This window comes from Clarias gariepinus, chromosome 22 (genome assembly GCF_024256425.1).
Source record: "Clarias gariepinus isolate MV-2021 ecotype Netherlands chromosome 22, CGAR_prim_01v2, whole genome shotgun sequence".
Taxonomy (NCBI): domain Eukaryota; kingdom Metazoa; phylum Chordata; class Actinopteri; order Siluriformes; family Clariidae; genus Clarias; species Clarias gariepinus.
In genome coordinates this window covers 28,295,210-28,303,262 of record NC_071121.1, presented here as the reverse complement: position 1 = coordinate 28,303,262, position 8,053 = coordinate 28,295,210, and positions in this window count along the sequence as shown.

Sequence of the window (8,053 nt, the reverse complement as noted above, 5' to 3'; positions counted from 1 at the left end):
GAAGTGGACTTGTTATTTAAGGCCTATAAAAGGCTTCATCTCATGATGGTGGGGTGAACACATAGCTGTTCATGTCCTCTCGAAATATATTAATTTAAAACACTGCAGTTTTTCATACCAAAAGTCAAATTTTCTTTCCTGACTCTGCTCCAAGTCTGAAAGTTACTTCACAACTGTACTAATTTGTTTAATAAAATTTGAATGTTATAAAGCTTTTAATCATCAATTCTTTCTTTTTCACATAATTAAAAAATCTTCCCCGAAAAAAAAAGTCCATGTCCAACTTTACATGTGATGTTTATGGCATTAATAAATTCCTATGCAACATCGATTCATTTTGCCCAAGATCTTGCATTGATGACAGAAGATTAGAACCCCTCCATAAAGTCTCCTGTACTTCCTCAAAACTTTCACTTGAGGGTAAGGTCTAAAACTGAGTTGTGCAGAGTTAAAAATTTGAAAATCAGTGTGACACAATTTTGGCCCTACTTTTAGGAGTGGGAGTAAGAGCAATTAGGAAATCACTCCTATCTCCACCAAAATGTACGGGAGCTCCAGAGGTGTCCTAACTGGTTAGGTAGTGAGTAGTGGGGAAACAGGGTTCGGGCAGAGACGCGTGTGGAGAAGAGACGTTTTTTTACACTGAGTGACACGGAGCTCATAAAAGACACGTTTGGACAAAAATATAATACTTTTTTTTTTTTAAGTGTGTGGTGTGAACTGGTCCAGTAACGAGCAGGTCATATTCTGTCTCCTCTGGTGACTGATACTGTACTGTATGGATTTTAATAACAGTGAAGATGCAGCTTTGAAACAGTGACACAGCCAGTAGTGTCCGAAATAATAAATTAAACTCTGCTTTTACAGCACCGCAGATCATGCTCAGACTCATACATTTCCCCCTAGCACAGCGTGAAATTAGCAAAAAACAAGCTGCAGTCATGGAGTTGTGGGCATCATCCATGGCACACACATTTTTTTAGGCTGCCTCTTATGCAGCATCTAATCACTTCATTAAAACATCATATCCCTGTAGGGTGTTACAAATTATTAAGCATCTCAGAATCAATCCTAGGAATCGTGTCAACGTTAATTTAGGACGGAAAATATTTCTAGCTTAGAGTAGGACATAAAAGTTGGTTACGAAGCTTCTTACTCTTACCCCTCTCCTCCGAGGTGCGTCTCTGCCCGAACATGATTTCCTCACTACTCTTAACCGTTTAAGTGCACCTCTGGAGCTATCCTACATTTTGGTGGATATGAGAGTAATCTCCTAGTTTAGGAATGTTGATAAATTGCTCTTACTCCTACTCATTAGGACCAAACCTGTGTTACTTTGAGAATTTTTGCTCACAATTTCTTTCTCTGAGACGCTTAGTAAATATGGGCCCTGATTTCTACTGACAAGTTTTTACCAAACTTCTTCTTCATATAAACTTCACCAAGCATTTAAGTAATTTCCCGTCCTGTTCATTCAGTATGTTTTTCAATGTGTTGACCACATTTATTTTGTGAATTTAAGGGGTTCAGGGTTTAAAAATATGCTGGACACCTTTTAACCCAATTCCAGTTCTTTCAACTCTAGTTCTTTTAGTTGTTGTCTTTGCTTGATAAAACTTTCAGCACCTTTTTTGATTAGGCAGTGTGGAAAACAAAAAAGGTCATAAACAGCTAGACTATATCTCCCTCAACATGTATCATCTCACAAGACAGGGTACACCCTGGATGGGGAGTTGACTGCAATTTGGAAACATCAATCAGGCAACAGTGCATTTCTTAGGACTGCGGGAGAAAACCGGAGAACATGGAGGAAACCCACCAAACACAGGGAGAATATGCAAACTACACACTCTGGACTGGAAGTGACATTCAAATCTCTAGCCATGAAGGTGCAAGGCACAACAGTGCTTACCATTAAGCACCGCTAAAAATTATAGCAACTTGTAAAACTAATACATTTAATTTGATGACAATCAGGAAAGAGTTAAAATTATAAATGCAGAAAAACCCTTTTAAGTTACAGTGACTAAAGGACAAAGGGTACTAAAATGCTCTCTCGCTCTCTCTCTCTCTCTGTAAGATCCACATTTCATGCTACATCCTTTCATCCTCATTAAGGCGCGTTAACACTCCTTGTCCTTGTCTCATCACTCTAAAGCATCGTCGGCAGGCCATCTAATCACATCCCAGGGGGTCCTACTGACTAATGACACCCATTCCTACCCATAATGCACCTCTCAGCGTCACCCTAGCCTGCTCTGCAATGTGGCACACGGGCCTGGAATAGCTACCATGATGCTGTTTTGGTGCCAGAAATCTTAGACACTGACTGCCAAGGACAAGATTATATATACTTACAGACAGGATGGTGTGCGTGATGAAAAGATGACAACACACATACAAACAAACACATATACACTCAGTTTAAAGAGGTATTTTAACTAGGCATGCCTGTGTCATAGATATTTAATTAGGTGAGAAGGTGAAATAAAGTCTTGGTTGGAGTGAAAATCATTTGTTCAGACACCATTTTCTCTAAAGGGCCTCCTTTATCAAGCTATTGACTAAAGTACCCATTTTTCCAGTTATTGGTAAAAAAAAAAAAAAGTTGAAATCCTGAGAAACCAGTAGTGGTTGGAGTTTGAACCCGCACTGATATACTATAGTGCCAAATTGATATAAATTGATGATTAACTTAACTGAATATTTCTAGGTTTTTCTTTGAGCATGTTTTATTGTCATCACATATTTTGGTGTGAAGCAGAATTAGCCAATTAGATTCATGCATTTTCCCAGTGATCTGGATCTATACTGTAAGATGTTAAGCCGTTTCAGTAAAGCTGTCTATTAATTGTAGAGCTGTGCAATTTAATTCATCTTTTGTTGGTCAGTTTACAAATCAGAACTAAGTCAACCTTTCTAAAACTTTTTAGGTAAACGGGCTTTCACACTGGGGTCTGGGACCCGTTTCAGAGAACTTGGCCCTGAGACCACATGAGAATGTGAGTCAGTGAGAATGTAATGTTCCATGCTCGGGAACGGATCTCTGGATCGCTTGCAGAGGTGATACACAGCTTTGCATCTTCTACAAAAACAATTTAAAAAACTGAGCAATTAGAATTAGTTCTTCTTCTTTCAAGTCTATGAGACATAGAAAAGGCTTAACCGCTCTGTTTTTGTGGTTTTTTTAATATGTCAAAACCTGTGATCTTCTTAGGACAAATCAAACATTAAACATTAGTGCTAAGGAATCGAATAGAACACTCAGTGCATAAAAATCAAAGGGAATTTGAAGTGTTCAGAAAATGATAGATAACCTTAAATAATAAAAATACATCTATGCCTCAGCCCCACCTGAAATTAATTCTGACCTGTAACAGTAATGAGGGCTATTGACATTGTATTCATTTACAAATCATTTTAAGGTGATAAGTTACTGAAAACCTTCATGAAACTTTTTTTAAAAATTATTATTATAAAATATTATGTTTCCCCTCACACTGGTTTATCATTCACAAACTGCTGGATCTAATAAGCTATAACTCTTGATGTAACTCTTCTTTTGATGTTAAAAATACTGACCATCGTCTTGTCGTCTCTTCGTGTCTGTCTGTGTTTAGTCTTGTCATCACTTCTCCATTTAGCCCGGTGTTAATCCCTCTATCTTTCTCTTCAGCGAGTAACCATTCCTCATGACGCATTACTGTCTCTAATGGTCTCTAAAGATGGGCTAGTCCATGTTATACAAGATTAGATACACACTAAAGAACAGACGTACACGCTCAAATGCAGTAGACACCAACGTCCTTCCAGACAGCTGAAGAGTCTCCATGATGTCATGGTGTGTTCTCTGTAAGCAACCCTAATCCTAAAGATGTCCTTAAAGACAACTATAGAAATTATTTATACACACACCAATCATCTACTAACTAAAAGTACAACACCAAGCAAAACCCCGGCAAATCTGTATACAACACGACAAAACACAATATATTGTATTGCATGTGTAACACTTTATAAACAGTATGAAGCACTTAAATACTGATTTTAGATCAGCGCTAAAGGAGAAAAGTGTGTATAAATATAAAAAATTAATTAAAACATTTTCATTACCGAGTAGAAATACTGAGTAACACAGTGGTTGAATATTTCTTAGAGCTTCGAGCACATCCTGAGTGTTTTATTCCTCTTACACCACAGCAATTTACCAACAACTATTTCCTTTAAATCAAAGAACATCACATTACATTTTTTCCTCCATTTATAAATGACTTAAATAGTTCCTGTTGTCACTTATGCTATAGCAGCATCAGTTCCCTCACTGGTGTCTCTTTAAAAAGAAGTGCATACTCTTCTGTTCTGAAGTTACAGCTTTCCGTCTGACTGGTACAAAGCCCTGACACTGGAGGCTCCTTCCATACATGTTACCGAAACGTGTCCATAGGGGCGTGCTAGAAATTCTGCCCCTTGAATATCTAATATATCACCCCAAACCATGACACGGCGAATCCTTTTTGATTTTTAATGGCCTCCATCACTGAGGAGACTTGAGATTACACTTATGTCGCCGTCAACAATACAATAACCACACACTTTCACTTTGCAGTTTTGTGGAGTGTGTGAGACCGTAACATACAGTACTAGGGCATGTGCATTGATATAAACCTGCACTACCGTCACAGTCGCTGCTATAGTGAATTCATCAACATCTTCTCTTCTGACCAGTCAGGATCGTAATCTACACAAAGGCTCGTGTGTCAGGATTGTCATCATCTGCTAAATTTACGGAAATATGTAATAAAGCTGAAGGAGACACAGGACACAGACACTAACTAAAGCGAGCATCACAGGCTGAACGTCGTCTCTGTAATAGAGTCCAAGTTAATCAAGCTTCATTTTGGAAAGCATTTGAACCTGAGCACAACAGAGAAGGTAATGTGTGTGATCTGTCTATAGCCTGATCTCATGAGGTCAGTGTGTATTCCCAGCTCACTGTAAAATTCATGACACATTTTGTGTCTGTCTCCATTACGACACTCCACAGCTATTTTTCATGGCACCTGCTCTGGACAGCTCCGGACGAGTGCTGATCTGGGATCTGCTTGCTCGGTCCACATGATCATATTTATAGGTTATAAAAGGTAAAGAATATCTCAGACTGCGATGCTGAAGCTCTGGAGCACCATATATGACCAAACGGCCTGCCTCAGGGCCGAGCCATGACATCAGGATCAGTGCTGCGGGACAAACTTGTTTTGAAAACTTGTTTTATAACACGAAATTCTGCTCACTGATTGGTCAGAAGGTCTTAAAGGATTCTCTCTAACAGCAGCTCTGACAATGATGCAGATTAATATTATTGGGTTCGTTCAAATACGTTGTGGTTTCCAAAGCAACGGCTCGTTCAATAATCAGCAGGTTTTAAAAGGTGGTGAAGTTTTACAAAGAGAAAAATATGTTTCTGTAACATGTAAGGAAGGAGTCTCCAGTGTCAGTGCTTGAGCTGCAATGTGAAGTTCTCCCACACCTTCAGAACAGTTAAGAAGTTTACGCTTCTTTGTGGTTTCTCAGAGGCACATTTCGGGTTAAATGAGGTTACACGGTGGACGCTGGTGAAGGCAGAGCGCAGCGAGGGTCAGAGCGGACAAACTCCGCGAGCAGACGGATTCTCAACATGCCTCTGTGGTTTGTCCAGCAGGTTAGTGGTGTTTGCCAGGTGGCAGGATATATTCCACCATATACATATCTGTCACGGATCTCTCACATCGCTCTACTAACGACACTTCTGTAATCCAGAAAGGGTAATGGATAGGCTAAACATCTCATCACCACCACACTGCTTTGGAGGGGTCGCAAATGAGACAGAATATTATTTAGGTAGAATTAGTATTTACAGAATAATTAATGAACAAAGATAAGATGATAGAGGAAAAGATGATAAAAGAGGAAATCGGGAGCTGTCACTCAACCAGGCCAAACTAATTCGAACAGATCTAATGGTTAACTAATAAATATTGGTAGAAAAATTGGACCAAACAAAGAAATGTGGAGGAGCAACACAGTGTTTTCTACGTATATAACTTCATAGCGAAAACAACTTTTGCTTGTTACTGGAGATTTTTCTTCATGGGTGCCTGAGTTTCTTCAGGAGCTTTCTATGCGAGCTCTGAGGCTTTTTATCACTCTTTTACAGCTTCGGGACTTCATGGGGCATCTGTCTATCTGTCTGTCACTCAGTGATTTTTGTTTGAAAACGGCTGAAATGTTCAAAATTTGCCACAAGAAGTTTCTCTACATGGTGCAGGTAGTGGACTCACTGTCAGTAAGGGAACCGTTTGTGGTTTTAGGATGGCCACTTCTCAGGTTCCAGGCTAGTTTCTAACTACATGTTTTGGATGCAGTGGTACAGTGTACAGTGACTAGCACCGTGGCCTCGCACATCCAGGGTTTAAGCGTCTTCTTGTTTGTGTGTGTGTGTGTGTGTGTGTGTGTGGAGTTTGCATGTACTTGGCTGGTCACAGTCTAGAGACCTGCAGATGAGGCTAAACTGCTTTTCCAAATTGCCCCGTGTGTGCATTTGTGATGGATTAGCTCATTATCAAGGGTGTACCTTGCCTTGTGCCCCGAGTACCGTGGGATATACTCCAAACCTCCCTGGACAGGAATAAGTAAGAGTTTTAGAGATTTTTTTGTAAAAGTTTTTAACTAAGACCAGGTGGGCAGGCTGAACACTAATATGAGCTGTCACAAAGTGCGAATAATCGTAGGTTCACATCACAAGTCACTTGCGACGCTTGTGGTTTGGTAGCAGCCGTCGTCCTCTGCTGATGGGAAATGTTAAAATTCTTATACATCCGGCATTTGTTGAAAATATACTGATATGCATGGAAATTTTGTTTCCATGTTTAGCTTCATGCTATCTTGCTTCTCATATTAGATTAGCAAAAAAAAACAAGCTGTATGAACTAGATACAACAAAATCACCAACAAACAGGAAATGACCTCACAGAAGTCACATGATCGTAACTCAGGAAGTGAAGAACATGGAAGAGCTGACGCAAGATCTGTTTACAGAGATGATGTGGAAGTTAAGTCATTACAGTCGAGCATCAGCGCGTGTGTGTAGTGTAGTGTAGTGTGTAAATGTGTATGTGTGTGAGGAGGCTTGGAGGAGTGTGAAAATGATACTTCCTTCATGTGTGTGTCTCAAGTCATGAGAAGACTGCTCCGGCCAACAGCTGTCACCTCCAGAAGAGATCATCACCTCGTCTCTGAGCACAACCTCCTCTCCCAACACACACACACACACACACACAGGACACACTCTTAATGCAGCAGTAGATCTTAAGAACTACTTTAAAGACCTGTTAATGTTCTGCTAAACTTTTTGGTAGAGCAAATGTGAGTCATAGTATATTACTGGAAAGTGTGTTGAACCTAACGTGATCGAGCCAGCTTTACCACCGGGTCCAGGTGTGCAAGGAAAATAATTTTAATAATAATAATAATAATAATAAACTCAACCTAATACACAAAAACAATTGTGTTGCTGCAACACCACAACATAACGTAGTGTTTCACGTGATTTTTTTCTTTTTGTTAAATACAGTCCCGATCAAAAGTTTAAGACTACTTATAAGATGGCAAAAAAATAATATTTTGCATGGTTGGATTTTAACAAGGTTCCAAGTAGAGCTTCAACATGCAACAAGAAGAAATGGGAGTGAGACACAACATTTTTTGAGCATGCAATTGAATGAAAACAACGATTACAGCTGATCAAAAGTTGAGGACCACATGCCCTTTAAAAGGCCAAATCTGTGCAAAGATGTGGACTCATTGTCATTTTCTGTCAGGTAGTCACACGTTCTGATGGCAAAGGCAAAAAAACTCTCCCTTTTTAAACGTGGTCGGTTTGTTGAACTACATAAGCAGGGTCTCTCACAGCGCACCATCGCTGCTGAGGTGGGACACAAGTCATTTGGAATTTCTTAAAATGATCCTCAGGGTTATGGAACAAAAAAGGTAAAGTGGAAGACCAAAAAAAGTTTCA